Source organism: Lepidochelys olivacea, assembly GCF_965140295.1.
Source record: "Lepidochelys olivacea isolate rLepOli2 genome assembly, chromosome: 2".
Taxonomy (NCBI): Eukaryota; Metazoa; Chordata; order Testudines; family Cheloniidae; genus Lepidochelys; species Lepidochelys olivacea.
The window spans coordinates 123,889,664-123,906,334 of NC_140412.1; the positions used below are offsets into that span (position 1 = coordinate 123,889,664).

Genomic DNA, 16,671 nt, shown 5'->3' on the forward strand with positions numbered 1-16,671 from the left:
GTCCTAGTTCTCAATCCCAAAGCAGCACGGCTTTTGCAGACTCTCACTGACATGGCCTAGCCTCTTATTGCTGATCCTGAACCTCCCTCTTAGAGAGGCAGAAGTATTTCTTGCAGCAGAAGGGTTGTATTATTTTACAGGGGTAAAATTCCCACTGATTTCCAGAAGGATGGTGCTGTAGAATGACTATTTCCCCCGGACCATCTCCCTTCTGAATATGGCCATTTATCTGAATTGACAGAACCCCAAGAGCATGGGGGAGAGGCGCCTCAGCAGTCTCTGGTACCAGAAGAAGTCATAATTCCCCCTCTGCATGTTTTCTTACAGATTATTAATAAAAATGTTAAATAGCATAGAGCGAAGAACAAAACTCTGCAGGACCACTCTAAATCCTACCTGCTCAATGGTGATTCCCTGTTTACAGTTACAATTTGAGACCTGTCAGTTAGCCAGTTTTTAATCCATTTCATGTGTGCCATGTTAATTTGATATAGTTCTAGTCTTTTTAATCAAAATGTCATACAGCTCCAAGTGAAATGCTTTACAGAAGTGTAGATATATCACATCACCACTTTATCAACCAGACTTGTAATCTTATTAATAAAAAGATATGTTAGTTTTGTAGTTTCTATTTTCCATAAGCCTATGTTGATTAGCAAGCATTAATTCTTTAATTATTTTATTAATCAAGTACCGTATCAGCCACTCCATAGTCCTGAATAAGGATCTGCAAAATTGACTGCTAACTACTGCATGGACTTCAACAGAATGCTTTCTTGGGTGTATTAAAACCAAATTTTTGCCCATGATTTGCAAAATGTAATTAATAATTTTGCATACCTGATTTGAGGTCAGGATCTGATTTTTCAGAGGGTGAGAGCTCAGCACTTTCCGGAAATCAGGCCCACTGAAGGCATCTCAAATTGAGCACCTAAGAACCATGGCACCAAGAATCACTAGTCACTTTTAAAAATTAGGCTAATATATCTGTTTAGTTTGTTGCAATAGTAGTAAACAGTAGCAGAAAAAAAACAATGAGTTACTTTTACCCAACTGCTGAATGAGTCATAAGGAGACATGAGGGATAAGCAGCTCAGCTCCTGATAAGCCAAGTCAGATTGTTGATTTTTTCCCCTCCATTTTATTTTCGCTGGGTGGGATCTGGACACAAATCATTTGTAACTGCAGTATATTGAGTCACAGTGATGGCTTGAAGCCAAGGTAGTAAAAGAACCTTACTGTTGTTACCTCTACAGGACTGGACTCAATATGGAATCTGGGGCATTGCTGCTTTGACAATCTCAAACACTGAAATTTTTCCCTTTATTTTTGTGCAGACACGTTCACACTAATATCACAGACAGAAAGTCATTGTTTTGGAATACAAGACAAAAAATTAGACTGATTTTGCAAACTAAATAAGTGGAAAAAATGAAGTCAAATCTTAATCTTGTGAAATAGTGAGAAAGGCCCTTTGATCTTAAAAGGTTTGTTATAACTTGTGAATCTTCAATGACCAATTATGTTTCTTAAACATCCCACAACTAAACTAATTGACTAAAAACAGGCCTGTGTTTTTAGAAAATTTTTAAATGCTTCTGGAGGAAGCAAAATACAATTAGGTTAATTTTTCTGTGAGGTAAAGGAGAAATGAATTGTGAAAAAAATAGCAAAGTGCAAGTTTTAAAACATGATTTCTATGTTCTTCTACAATTGCGATGAGTCAGCAAAACCACAACGGCAAATCCATTCTAAAAAGACAGTCACCATCACAAACCTGCTGTCCCAGCCTTTTCTAAAGCCTATACTGCAGAGACTAAGTTCTGCCACTCCCTTGCTCTTTGTTTCAAGTCATCCTCTTTGATCAGATATGGTCTAGTTACAATCTAATGGGCAAATTCTCACTCTGAAGATGGGTATTTCTAGAGTCTAATAGGACTCAGTTTCTAGGTTTCCTTCTAAAAATCTCATTGAAGTCAACAGGAGTTGCATTCCTGCAAACAGAAGGAGGATTGGGCCTCTAGGGTCAAATTCTGCCATTATTTACATTCAAGAAACCCTATTGACCTCAGTGGGATTTCTATCTGGATTTAAATGAGAACAGACTTTTGCCAGTAGGTTTAATTTGGATTACATAGGTCAAATTGGAAAACTCATCCCTTGTCTTCACATAACAATTGCACAGTGCCTAAGGTAAATACATATAGAAAAGAAACCAACACTTTACAGAGACATCATTGCATTATAATCTTATGTAAATATGAAGCTAAGGGTGAGTTTTAAAGAGATCGAAGGCAGTAGCTTTGAATCTCTGTAAGTGGTGAAAATGCAGAGTCCATATCTGCCCTGTCTCACTCTGCCAAAAGTAAGAATTGACAGACCTTCTCTCAACTTGAGAACTCCTTTCAGGGCCACAGCAACATAGGACTGGTCTTACTGGTCAATTGATCTGTCTAGTCCACTGCCTTAAGCAGTGAGCTCTTTTAAAAGAAGGCAAAAGCACCCAGTCAGTTAGGCAGTAGCATATAGGGAAAGGGGAAAAAAAACCCTTTCCTGACCTCTTAGGTGATCTGCCAAATACCCTGAAGGATCAGAATCCATTAGCCTTTTTGTTATATCTTAATTTGTGTAGATACAAATGTTGTTACTGATCATTGCTGTATTTGGGTTCTGCTTTATATATATTGTGACAAAGTTCCTCCTCTGCCTTGGTGGGTCCTGCGCTTATTGGTGGATTTTCTCACCTCAGAGGTTCACGGTAGCCCTCAGTTTGGCCACTTTTGTGGCTCAAACCTGTTGTTCACTCAGTTAGCCTCATCACTGGCCAGCATGGGGAAAGGAAGAAGAACAATCCCCGCAGTTTCTGCTGATCCACCTAGTGGATCAGAGAACAGGCCAGAGACTTCCCCCTCTGGTGGAATCCACAGTCCAGTTCAACTCCTCCAGTATTAAGTAGGGGGTTGGGGGGAACCCAGGCCCACCCTCTACTCCGGGTTCTAGCCCAGGGCCCTGTGGATTGCAGCTGTCTACAGTGGCTCCTGTAACAGCTGCGTGACAGCTACAACTCCCTGGGCTACTTCCCCATGGCCTCCTCCCAACACCTTCTTTATCCTCACCACAGGACCTCCCTTCTGATGTCTGATAATGCTTGTACTTCTCAGTCTTTCAGTAGTATGCCTTCTCACTCTCAGCTTCTTGCACCTCTTGATCCCAGCTCCTCACATGCACACCACAAACTGAAATGAGCTCCTTTTTAAACCCAGGTGCCCTGATTAGCCTGCCTTAATTGATTCCAGCAGCTTCTTGATTGACTGCAGGTGTTCTAATCAGCCTGTCTGCCTTAATTGTTTCCAGAAAGTTCCTAATTGTTCTGGACCCTTCCCTGTTAAGGAGCCGGAATCGTTCTTCACTCGCTCCTGAGCTATTTGCTTTCCTTTCTTTCCTAAAGCCCCCCGGCCCGGATTTTTCACACTTTTCCTTTTGCTTAGTTTCCCCCCCCGCGTTTGGGCCGGACGCTTTGTCCTTTTGGTTTCGTTTTTTCCCGTTTTTTTGAGCTGCGTTAGTGTGCTGGCCGGTCGCCAGCACCCCCCCCCCCCCCCCGATGCCTGCTTTTGGACTTTGCTCCTTGCTTACTTGAAACCCCCGGAGGAGGGGGGGAGGACTGCCAACCTGCTGTCCGGAGAGGGGAGTGGACCCCCCCAGACCCAGCTGTTTTGTTTTTTGCCTGGACCTTTTCCGAGAGCCTTGGGACAGAGCCAACAGCTGTAGCAGACGCCAGAGGCCGGAGAACTCCCGGGCAGCTATGAATCATCGTGGAGAGAGGCCGTAAGACTGAGGGATTTCTTTTGAACTTCTACCCTCGGGGCGGGGAGTTGACTGCATTTCAGCTGCGCCTGCGGCGGCACAGGGGTGTAGCAGGGAGCTACCCCCAGATCCATCGGTGCCCCCAACCCCCCCCACCACTATTACAACTATCACGGCCCCCGCTGCTTCGTCCCTGCTGGCAATCTGCCATCTGCCTTCGGATCCAGCTGTTTGCTTTGGACTTTGCCTTTTGGCCCAGGCATAATAACCAACCAAGCGAGACTCTTTGGACACTTGTGGTGGGTTGTCCTCCCCCCACCCCCCCCCCCGGATTGTTTACCCCATAGCCTACCCCTACTACCGGACCCCGATTTTTGCCCCCCCCCCTCCCAGTGTCTCCCTGTCTCTCCCTGCTCACAATGGCAGAGAAGGAGGGACGCAAGGCCCCTCCACCGAAATTGGTTGCCCCTTCCCCATCTACCCTCCTGCCCACCCCTCGAGATTTCCCCACCGCCTCCATTGTTAGAACCCCTGCCACCGCCCCCGCTGGGGCATCGGCAGTGGGAGGCACCGGGGCGATTACTACTGCTGCTCTGGTTCCTGCCCCACTAGATTCTAGGAACCCCCCCCCAGTTAGACGGAAAAATCGAAGCGGGCCAAAAGGGAAGGGCCCCGCTAATGCCGCGGGACCCTCCGTGGCAGAGGCCGCCCCCACCACAGTGGCCTCGTCATCGATCGCGGCACCCCTCCCGGCTGTTCCCTCCACCAGCTCTGCGACCATCCCTCCCCCGGCCCCCAGGACGTATGCCCGGGTGGCGACAGGCCCCCCCTCACCTGCCGCCTCCTCATCTCGCCCTCCCGCTGCCTCCGCTGCCATTACTAGTAGTCGGGGCCCTCTTCCCGCCCTGACCAGGAAGCACGGTGTCCGTTGCCTCCTAGTACCCGCCTCGCCCCACGTGGAGGCATACGTGCAGGCGTTGGCGACAGTGGTAGGACCCATGGCCATTGTGGCGGCCTCCAAGATGTATGGGAAGGTCGCTCTTTTTCTGGCCTCGGAGACTGCCGCCCAGGAGGCGGTGGAGAAGGGCCTAGTGGTGGGGGGGGTGTTTCTCCCCCTGGAACCGCTAGAAGATCTGGGCGTTCGCTTCGTCCTCACCTCCGTTCCTCCCTTTTTACCTAATGTTGCCCTGTTACCTGCTCTTTCTGCCCTGGGGAAGCTTGTTTCTGTTATTAGCCCTCTCCCGTTAGGCTGCAAGGACCCCGCCCTCCGTCACGTCCTATCGTTCCGCCGGCAAGTGCAGATTTTACTGCCGGCGGGGGTGCGTGACGGAGAGGCGCTCGAGGGGTCCTTCCTAGTTCCCTACCAGGGAGCCCGCTATAGGGTCTTTTATTCCACCGGAGAGGCCCGGTGCTACCTCTGCCGCTCGGCAGGGCATGTCCGCAGGGACTGCCCTTTGGCCCGGGGGAGAGGGGCACCTGAGACCCCCGAGACCCGGCGGGATATCGGCCCTGTTGTTGCCGACACCCCTGGCCACCCGGCACCCGACACCACCCCCCCTCCCACCCGATCCACCGCTGCCCCCGTCCGGGCCCAAGAGGCACCCCTCCAACAATGCCCGGGCGACCACGGGAGTCCCACTCTTGCCGTAACCACCTCGGCAGAGCCTATGGAGGGGGGTGTGGCAAAGCTTTTACCGGGTGCAGGAGAGGGCTCGCCCCAAGGAGAACCCCCCGCCCCTAATGCTGCCTTACCGCTACCCCCCCAAACCCCTGAACCTCTGCCTCCGCGCCCCGCTCCGTCCCCTGCTACTCAACCCCCGGACGACGCCATGGAGGGCTGGACTGTAGTCCAGGGGAAGCGAGGTAAGCGGAGGGCTCGAGCTCCGCTGCATTCATCTGACGCGGAAGCCCCCCGGAAGACCAGGAAGGGAGGTACCGACCCTGAGCCTCCCGTCTCGGCCACGAGTGAGATCCATTCGCTGGTGTCGGGAGGTGAAGATAGACCAGCATTGGAGGGTGGAATCCCCCCTCCGCGGGGGACCCTCCCCTCCGAAGCCCCGGGGGAAGCCCCTTCTAACCAGATACCACCTGAACTCCCAACGAACCCCGATGTGACCGCCGAGGCGGGCCCTAGCGGAGAGGCCCCTGGGGTGGTGGGAGTTGGCCTCTCCTCTGTGTACGCGGAGATTGAAGCCCTGGATTTGACCCCGGTCACCCAGGGAGGGGATGATTTACTGCCGGCCGGCCTTGATTTGGGCAATCTCACCCCAGGCCCCCTCTCCCCATGCCCTTTCCCCCTGACTGCCTTTCCGGGTGAGCACCCCACGGAAAGTGGTTTACCGCCTGGGGCCATGGCTGCCACGACCACCCCGGAGCCAGTACCTAGCATTCCTCGGAGCCCCCTCCCTTGCCCCTTCACCCCCGACCCTGCTCGGGAGGCGCCTTCTTTTCGCTGTGCGCCTCCTGAAGCCCAGGGCCTTACCTCTGCCCCTGCCCCCACCCCTATTCCGGTTCAGTTTCCCTCCTCCTGCAAGGCTACCGCCGCCCCTGGGGTTATTTCTTTTCCGCCTTTTGCAGATTCCCCCCAGGGAGCAGTCTTTATGTTTTCTAGTTGCGACTCCCCAGGAGTTGCACCTTTCCCCCTGCCATCCCCGTCCGCCCCAAGGCACGAGATGGAGTTAATAACCCCAGCCTGTCAGACACCCCGTCGGCGGTCCGCACCCTGCCTACCCGCCTTAGCGGACCACGAAGCTGCATCAAAAGCCCCACCAGGGACTGCTCTGGGAGTTGTAACCCTACCCCCCCATGAGCTGCAGCATGCATTACGGGAGTTCTTGAAACAATGCCGTGGTGCCCGCGATAGGGCACAGCTGGCTCTCCAGCAATGGGGGGACTTTGATCGACTCCTTCGGGCCGCGAGAGCCCTTATGAGGGAGGGTAGAGGGCAAGGGAAGGGCGGTGCCGCGGCCTACGAGCGGGCCCGCAGCTTCCGGAAAGAGTTACTTACTCACGGGATGGGACACGGGTTGCTACGCGACCCGCCGGGGGCCATGAGTACCCCCACCCCTGAGAACTCCCCACCCCCCCAGCCCTCCGCATGACACCTCTCATCATTGTAACCCTGAACACCAGGGGCTGTAGGATGGCTCTCCGCAGGTCCCAGGTGCTCTCCTACCTTCGGGAGGGGAGGTACTCTGTGGTTTTCCTGCAGGAGACCCACACGGACCCAACCGCCGAGGATAGGTGGCGGCTGGAATGGGGGGACGGGGTATACTTTAGCCACTGCACGGCTTGGCAAGCTGGGGTGGCGACCCTGTTCTCCCCCACCCTGCGGCCCGAGGTGCTCGGAGTCACTGAGGCCGTGCCGGGCCACTTGTTGCACCTCCGAGTTCGTTTGGAGGGGCTCGTGGTCAATTTTGTTAATATCTATGCCCCGCAAGTGAGCTCACAGCGGCCGCAATTTTACCAGCAGGTGTCCGAATTTCTCGACACCCTGGATTCACACGAGTGCCTGATCCTGGGAGGGGACTTTAACACCACCCTCGAGGAACGGGACCGCTCGGGGGCCGAGCCGAGCCCGGCCGCCGCGACCATTCTTCGAGACATAGTCGACTATCACTCCCTAGTGGACGTCTGGCGTGACCATCACCCAGATGATACTTCCACGTTTACCTTCGTTCGGGTGGAGGCCCGTCGGTCGCACCGCTCTCGGTTAGACCGTATTTATCTATCCCGTCTCCATCTTTCACAGGCCCACTCCTCCACCATTCGGCCGGCCCCTTTTTCCGACCATCATTTGGTTGCCGTCACGGTCTCCCTCCGTGCAGAGGGACCGGGGCCGGCTTACTGGCACTTTAATAACAGCCTGTTGGAGGACGAGAGCTTTGTGATGTCCTTCCGGGAGTTTTGGCTGGCCTGGCGAGAGCAGTGGCGTGCCTTTCCCTCGGTGCGGCGATGGTGGGATTTAGGGAAGGTGCGCGCCAAGCTCTTCTGCCGCAACTACACTCGGGGCACCAGCCGACGGAGAAATGCGGCGATAGAGCAGTTGGAACGGGAGGTCTTAGAGCTGGAGAGGCGCCTGGCCGCCAGCCCCGGGGACCCGTCCCTCTGCGGAGCGTGCCGGGAGAAGCGGGAGGAACTTCGAGCCCTCGAGGACCACCGGGCCCGAGGTGCCTTTGTCCGGTCCCGCATCCGCCTCCTTCAGGAGATGGATCGCGGCTCCCGCTTCTTCTACGCCCTGGAGAAAACGAGGGGGGCCAAAAAACACGTCACCTGCCTTCTAGCGGAAGACGGCACCCCCCTCACGGATCCGGAGGAGATGTGTGGGAGGGCCCGTGACTTCTACGCAAACCTTTTCTCCCCGGATCCAACCGATCCTGGCGCTTGCGGGGTGCTCTGGGAGGAACTCCCCACGGTCAGCGTGGGCGACCGAGACCGGCTAGAGCTGCCTCTCACCCTGGCCGAGTTCTCGGAAGCCCTCCGTCGCATGCCCACCAATAAATCTCCGGGCATGGACGGGCTGACCGTGGAGTTTTACCGCGCGTTCTGGGACATCCTTGGCCCAGACCTAGTCACTGTCTGGGCTGAGTCCTTGCAGGGCGGGGTCCTCCCTCTCTCGTGCAGACGAGCGGTGCTCGCCTTGCTGCCGAAGAAGGGGGACCTCCGCGACTTACGAAACTGGCGTCCCCTCTCACTCCTTAGCACAGATTATAAAATCGTAGCGAAAGCAATCTCGCTGCGGCTAGGGTCCGTGATGGCGGACGTGATTCACCCAGACCAGACCTATACTGTCCCGGGTCGCAGCATTTTTGACAACCTCTTTTTAGTCCGAGACCTTTTGGAACTCGGGCGGAGAGACGGTCTGTCGTTCGCCCTCCTGTCTCTCGATCAAGAGAAGGCGTTCGATAGGGTAGATCATGGGTACCTCCTGAGCACCCTGCGAGCGTTTGGATTCGGACCTCAGTTTGTGAGTTTTCTCCGGGTGCTGTACGCCTCCGCGAAGTGTCTGGTTAGGCTCAACTGGACCCTGACCGAACCGGTCAGCTTCGGGCGAGGGGTGCGGCAGGGGTGTCCCCTCTCAGGCCAGCTGTACGCTCTGGCGATCGAGCCTTTCCTCTGTCTCCTCCGCAGGAGGTTGACGGGGTTGGTGCTGCGGGAGCCGGAACTGCGGCTGGTCCTGTCGGCGTACGCCGATGACGTCCTCCTCGTGGTCCAGGACCCGGGCGACTTGGCGCGAGTGGAGGCATGCCAAGCCATCTTTTCGGCAGCCTCCTCCGCCCGAGTCAACTGGGTCAAGAGCTCTGGCTTGGCGGTGGGGGGCTGGCGGCAGGTAAGCCCCCTCCCACCCGCGCTTCAGACCATCCGGTGGAGTGCCGGCCCTTTGCTCTATCTCGGCGTTTACCTTTCTGCCACGCACCCTTCTCCGCCGGAGAACTGGCAAAATTTGGAAGGCGGCGTGATTGAGCGGATCAGGAAATGGACGAGGCTACTCCGATGTCTCTCCCTTCGGGGGAGAGCACTGGTGCTTAACCAACTAGTCCTGTCCACGCTCTGGTACCGGCTCAACACCCTAGCCCCGGCCCCGGGTTTCCTGTCCCACCTCCGGAGATTGATTCTGGAGTTCTTTTGGTCAGGATTGCACTGGGCCCCTGTTGGAGTTCTCCACTTGCCCCTGAAGGAAGGAGGGCAGGGCCTGAAGTGTCTGTACACTCAGGTCCGCGTTTTCCGCCTCCAGGCCCTGCAGAGGCTCCTTTATAGTGTAGGTAGTTCGCCGTGGAGCATATTGGCGCATGCCTTTTTACGCCGCTTCCATGGGCTCCGCTATGACCGACAGCTCTTTTATCTTTGTCCGAGAGGTTTTCCGCGAGACCTCTCCGGGCTGCCGGATTTCTACCAGGACCTCCTCCGGGCCTGGAAACTGTTTTCAACGACCAGGTCCGTGGCGGCCATCGTGGGGGCAGATCTCCTCACGGAGCCCCTGCTACACAACCCCCAACTTTGTGTGCAGGCGGCGGAGTCCCGCACGGTGCGCCAGAGGTTGGTCCTGGCGGGAGTTACGAGGGTCGGGGACCTCCTGGACTACGACCGGGGGGACTGGCTGGATCCCCTGACGCTCGCTCGACGCATGGGGCTCTCCAGCCTTCGCACCCCCCGGCGCGTGCTTCAGGAGGTGGAGGCCGCTTTGACCCCCGCCGCTCGGGCTTATGTTAGCCGAGCCTTGTGCGAGGGCGCGCCCCGCCCATCCCTTACCCCAGGCCCGCCGGACCTTTCCATCGGGCCCCTACTCTGTCGATCCCAACACACCCCTCATCCTTTCACTGCGAGCCGGCTGCATGAACTGCAACCGGTCGGTTTTCAAGTTGCATCACGGAAATATCTATATACACTCACGCTCCATACCCTTCATGCCCGCACCCTGGTGTCCCGCCCCGATACAAAGTGGCGAGATCTCTTACCACCTTTGGAGGGTGAGCAACCTCGGTGGGCCAGCCTGTACTCCACCTTGGTCCCGAGGCCCGTCGGGGACATCAGTTGGCGGCTCCTTCACGGGGCTGTGAGCACAGGCGTGTTTTTGACACGTTTTACCTCCCTTCCGGAGACTTGCCCTTTTTGCAACGTGAGGGAAACCCTGGCGCACGTCTATTTAGAGTGTGCCAGATTGCAGCCTCTTTTTCGGCTCCTCACAAATATTCTTTTGCGCTTTTGGCTTCATTTTTCTCCCCACCTCTTTATCTATACACTCCCCATCCGTGGCCCCACCAAGTCGCGGGATCTCCTGGTTAGCCTCCTCCTAGCCTTGGCTAAAACAGCCATTTATAAGACCAGAGAGCGGAGGTTGGCTCATGAGGCGTCCTGCGATTGTGAGGCCGTTTTCCGACTCTCAGTACATTCACGTATCCGGGCGGAGTTCCTCTGGGCAGCGTCCACCGACTCCCTTGACACCTTCGAGGAGCGGTGGGCGCTGTCCGGGGTTCTCTGCTCGGTGACCCCGTCCGGTTCCCTCCGTCTGACCCTCTGATTGAGGGAAAGAGCGAGAGCCGCCAGTCACAGCCGTTAGTTGCTGTGAATACCATCATTACTGTCTTCTAGGAGGGGTCCTATAATACATGGGTGTACCCCCCTCCCTCCCAACCACCCACCCCGCAGCCGTGCCCATCTTGTCGGGCACTCTCAGGAGAGGGAGGGTCGGTGACCCTGGGCGCGGCACTAGGTAACTCGAGAGGGTGGAAGACCACGAGTGTCGAGGAAGCCCCCCCGCTCTAGGCCACCAGGTAACTCAGGAGGGTGGAAGACCACGAGTGTCGAGGAAGCCCCCCCGCTCTGGGCCTGGGCTAACCTGAACACCTCTCCCTCCTGAAAGCTGTTGTGTTATACCTTTTGATTGCGTTGTTTTGTTGCTAAGTTTTTTTTTTATCCTTTTGTATTCTTTGTAACTGTTACAAATAAATTTCCTTTCTGTTTCAAAAAAAAAAAAAAAAAAAAAACCCTTCCCTGTTAAGGAGCCGGAATCGTTCTTCACTCGCTCCTGAGCTATTTGCTTTCCTTTCTTTCCTAAAGCCCCCCGGCCCGGATTTTTCACACTTTTCCTTTTGCTTAGTTTCCCCCCCCGCGTTTGGGCCGGACGCTTTGTTTTTTTGGTTTTGTTTTTTTTCGTTCTTTTGAGCTGCGTCAGTGTGCTGGCCGGTCGCCAGCACCCCCCCCCCCCCGATGCCTGCTTTTGGACTTTGCTCCTTGCTTACTTGAAACCCCCGGAGGAGGGGGGGAGGACTGCCAACCTGCTGTCCGGAGAGGGGAGTGGACCCCCCCAGACCCAGCTGTTTTGCTTTTTGCCTGGACTTTTTCCGAGAGCCTTGGGACAGAGCCAACAGCTGTAGCAGACGCCAGAGGCCGGAGAACTCCCGGGCAGCTATGAATCATCGTGGAGAGAGGCCGTAAGACTGAGGGATTTCTTTTGAATTTCTACCCTCGGGGGGGGGAGTTGACTGCATTTCAGCTGCGCCTGCGGCGGCACAGGGGTGTAGCAGGGAGCTACCCCCAGATCCATCGGTGCCCCCAACCCCCCCCACCACTATTACAACTATCACGGCCCCCGCTGCTTCGTCCCTGCTGGCAATCTGCCATCTGCCTTCGGATCCAGCTGTTTGCTTTGGACTTTGCCTTTTGGACCAGGCATAACACCCAACCAAGCGAGACTCTTTGGACACTTGTGGTGGGTTGTCCTCCCCCCACCCCCCCCCCGGATTGTTTACCCCATAGCCTACCCCTACTACCGGACCCCGATTTTTGCCCCCCCCCCCTCCCAGTGTTTCCCTGTCTCTCCCTGCTTACAATGGCAGAGAAGGAGGGACGCAAGGCCCCTCCACCGAAATTGGTTGCCCCTTCCCCATCTACCCTCCTGCCCACCCCTCAAGATTTCCCCACCGCCTCCATTGTTAGAACCCCTGCCACCGCCCCCGCTGGGGCATCGGCAGTGGGAGGCACCGGGGCGATTACTACTGCTGCTCTGGTTCCTGCCCCACTAGATTCTAGAACCCCCCCCCAGTTAGACGGAAAAATCGAAGCGGGCCAAAAGGGAAGGGCCCCGCTAATGCCGCTGGACCCTCCGTGGCAGAGGCCGCCCCCACCACAGTGGCCTCGTCATCGATCGCGGCACCCCTCCCAGCTGTTCCCTCCACCAGCTCTGCGACCATCCCTCCCCCGGCCCCCAGGACGTATGCCCGGGTGGCGACAGGCCCCCCCTCACCTGCCGCCTCCTCATCTCGCCCTCCCACTGCCTCCGCTGCCATTACTAGTAGTCGGGGCCCTTTTCCCGCCCTGACCAGGAAGCACGGTGTTCGTTGCCTCCTAGTACCCGCCTCGCCCCACGTGGAGGCATACGTGCAGGCGTTGGCGAAAGTGGTAGGACCCATGGCCATTGTGGCGGCCTCCAAGATGTATGGGAAGGTCGTTCTCTTTCTGGCCTCGGAGACTGCCGCCCAGGAGGCGGTGGAGAAGGGCCTAGTGGTGGGGGGGGTGTTTCTCCCCCTGGAACCGCTAGAAGATCTGGGCGTTCGCTTCGTCCTCACCTCCGTTCCTCCCTTTTTACCTAATGTTGCCCTGTTACCTGCTCTTTCTGCCCTGGGGAAGCTTGTTTCTGTTATTAGCCCACTCCCGTTAGGCTGCAAGGACCCCGCCCTCCGTCACGTCCTATCGTTCCGCCGGCAAGTGCAGATTTTACTGCCGGCGGGGGTGCGTGACGGAGAGGCGCTCGAGGGGTCCTTCCTAGTTCCCTACCAGGGAGCCCGCTATAGGGTCTTTTATTCCACCGGCGAGGCCCGGTGCTACCTCTGCCGCTCGGCAGGGCATGTCCGCAGGGACTGCCCTTTGGCCCGGGGGAGAGGGGCACCTGAGACCCCCGAGACCCGGCGGGATATCGGCCCTGTTGTTGCCGACACCCCTGGCCACCCGGCACCCGACACCACCCCCCCTCCCACCCGATCCACCGCTGCCCCCGTCCGGGCTCAAGAGGCACCCCTCCAACAACGCCCGGGCGACCACGGGAGTCCCACTCTTGCCGTAACCACCTCGGCAGAGCCTATGGAGGGGGGTGTGGCAGAGCTTTTACCGGGTGCAGGAGAGGGCTCGCCCCAAGGAGAACCCCCCGCCCCTAATGCTGCCTTACCGCTACCCCCCCAAACCCCTGAACCTCTGCCTCCGCGCCCCGCTCCGTCCCCTGCTACTCCACCCCCGGACGACGCCATGGAGGGCTGGACTGTAGTCCAGGGGAAGCGAGGCAAGCGGAGGGCTCGAGCTCCGCTGCATTCATCTGACGCGGAAGCCCCCCGGAAGACCAGGAAGGGAGGTACCGACCCTGAGCCTCCCGCCTCGGCCACGAGTGAGATCCATTCGCTGGTGTCGGGAGGTGAAGATAGACCAGCATTGGAGGGTGGAATCCCCCCTCCGCGGGGGACCCTCCCCTCCGAAGCCCCGGGGGAAGCCCCTTCTAACCAGATACCACCTGAACTCCCAACGAACCCCGATGTGACCGCCGAGGCGGGCCCTAGCGGAGAGGCCCCTGGGGTGGTGGGAGTCGGCCTCTCCTCTGTGTACGCAGAGATTGAAGCCCTGGATTTGACCCCGGTCACCCAGGGAGGGGATGATTTACTGCCGGCCGGCCTCGATTTGGGCAATCTCACCCCAGGCCCCCTCTCCCCATGCCCTTTCCCCCTGACTGCCTTTCCGGGTGAGCACCCCACGGAAAGTGGTTTACCGCCTGGGGCCATGGCTGCCACGACCACCCCGGAGCCAGTACCTAGCATTCCTCGGAGCCCCCTCCCTTGCCCCTTCACCCCCGACCCTGCTCGGGAGGCGCCTTCTTTTCGCTGTGCGCCTCCTGAAGCCCAGGGCCTTACCTCTGCCCCTGCCCCCACCCCTATTCCGGTTCAGTCTCCCTCCTCCTGCAAGGCTACCGCCGCCCCTGGGGTTATTTCTTTTCCGCCTTTTGCAGATTCCCCCCAGGGAGCAGTCTTTATGTTTTCTAGTTGCGACTCCCCAGGAGTTGCACCTTTCCCCCTGCCATCCCCGTCCGCCCCAAGGCACGAGATGGAGTTAGTAACCCCAGCCTGTCAGACACCCCGTCGGCGGTCCGCACCCTGCCTACCCGCCTTAGCGGACCACGAAGCTGCATCAAAAGCCCCACCAGGGACTGCTCTGGGAGTTGTAACCCTACCCCCCCATGAGCTGCAGCATGCATTACGGGAGTTCTTGAAACGATGCCGTGGTGCCCGCGATAGGGCACAGCTGGCTCTCCAGCAATGGGGGGACTTTGATCGACTCCTTCGGGCCGCGAGAGCCCTTATGAGGGAGGGTAGAGGGCAAGGGAAGGGCGGTGCCGCGGCCTACGAGCGGGCCCGCAGCTTCCGGAAAGAGTTACTTACTCACGGGATGGGACACGGGTTGCTACGCGACCCGCCGGGGGCCATGAGTCCCCCCAGCCCTCCGCATGACACCTCTCACCATTGTAACCCTGAACACCAGGGGCTGTAGGATGGCTCTCCGCAGGTCCCAGGTGCTCTCCTACCTTCGGGAGGGGAGGTACTCTGTGGTTTTCCTGCAGGAGACCCACACGGACCCAACCGCCGAGGATAGGTGGCGGCTGGAATGGGGGGACGGGGTATACTTTAGCCACTGCACGGCTTGGCAAGCTGGAGTGGCGACCCTGTTCTCCCCCACCCTGCGGCCCGAGGTGCTCGGAGTCACTGAGGCCGTGCCGGGCCACTTGTTGCACCTCCGAGTTCGTTTGGAGGGGCTCGTGGTCAATTTTGTTAATATCTATGCCCCGCAAGTGAGCTCACAGCGGCCGCAATTTTACCAGCAGGTGTCCGAATTTCTCGACACCCTGGATTCACACGAGTGCCTGATCCTGGGAGGGGACTTTAACACCACCCTCGAGGAACGGGACCGCTCGGGGGCCGAGCCGAGCCCGGCCGCCGCGACCATTCTTCGAGACATAGTCGACTATCACTCCCTAGTGGACGTCTGGCGTGACCATCACCCAGATGATACTTCCACATTTACCTTTGTTCGGGTGGAGGCCCGTCGGTCGCACCGCTCTCGGTTAGACCGTATTTATCTATCCCGTCTCCATCTTTCACAGGCCCACTCCTCCACCATTCGGCCGGCCCCTTTTTCCGACCATCATTTGGTTGCCGTCACGGTCTCCCTCCGTGCAGAGGGACCGGGGCCGGCTTACTGGCACTTTAATAACAGCCTGTTGGAGGACGAGAGCTTTGTGATGTCCTTCCGGGAGTTTTGGCTGGCCTGGCGAGAGCAGTGGCGTGCCTTTCCCTCGGTGCGGCGATGGTGGGATTTAGGGAAGGTGCGCGCCAAGCTCTTCTGCCGCAACTACACTCGGGGCACCAGCCGACGGAGAAATGCGGCGATAGAGCAGTTGGAACGGGAGGTCTTAGAGATGGAGAGGCGCCTGGCCGCCAGCCCCGGGGACCCGTCCCTCTGCGGAGCGTGCCGGGAGAAGCGGGAGGAACTTCGAGCCCTCGAGGACCACCGGGCCCGAGGTGCCTTTGTCCGGTCCCGCATCCGCCTCCTTCAGGAGATGGATCGCGGCTCCCGCTTCTTCTACGCCCTGGAGAAAACGAGGGGGGCCAAAAAACACGTCACCTGCCTTCTAGCGGAAGACGGCACCCCCCTCACGGATCCGGAGGAGATGTGTGGGAGGGCCCGTGACTTCTACGCAAACCTTTTCTCCCCGGATCCGACCGATCCTGGCGCTTGCGGGGTGCTCTGGGAGGAACTCCCCACGGTCAGCGTGGGCGACCGAGACCGGCTAGAGCTGCCTCTCACCCTGGCCGAGTTCTCGGAAGCCCTCCGTCGCATGCCCACCAATAAATCTCCAGGCATGGACGGGCTGACCGTGGAGTTTTACCGCGCGTTCTGGGACATCCTTGGCCCAGACCTAGTCACTGTCTGGGCTGAGTCCTTGCAGGGCGGGGTCCTCCCTCTCTCGTGCAGACGAGCGGTGCTCGCCTTGCTGCCGAAGAAGGGGGACCTCCGCGACTTACGAAACTGGCGTCCCCTCTCACTCCTTAGCACGGATTATAAAATCGTAGCGAAAGCAATCTCGCTGCGGCTAGGGTCCGTGATGGCGGACGTGATTCACCCAGACCAGACCTATACTGTCCCGGGTCGCAGCATTTTTGACAACCTCTTTTTAGTCCGAGACCTTTTGGAACTCGGGCGGAGAGACGGTCTGTCGTTCGCCCTCCTGTCTCTCGATCAAGAGAAGGCGTTCGATAGGGTAGATCATGGGTACCTCCTGAGCACCCTGCGAGCGTTTGGATTCGGACCTCAGTTTGTGAGTTTTCTCCGGGT

At 57.6% G+C, this 16,671-nt stretch overlaps 1 protein-coding gene across 3 annotated transcripts in view; it reads right to left on the minus strand.

Moving 5' to 3' along the window:
• Positions 1–16,671, minus strand: part of CDH20 (cadherin 20) — a 166,660-nt gene that overhangs the window by 86,595 nt on the left and 63,394 nt on the right. Inside the window, exon 1 of one of the 3 annotated variants that reach the window (XM_084620966.1) lies at positions 841–895. The exons of the other annotated variants lie outside the window; for them this stretch is intronic. The gene's annotated coding sequence lies outside the window, so the exon portion shown is untranslated. Of the gene's footprint in view, positions 1–840; positions 896–16,671 lie in introns of those variants that run through there. 3 annotated transcript variants of the gene reach the window in all.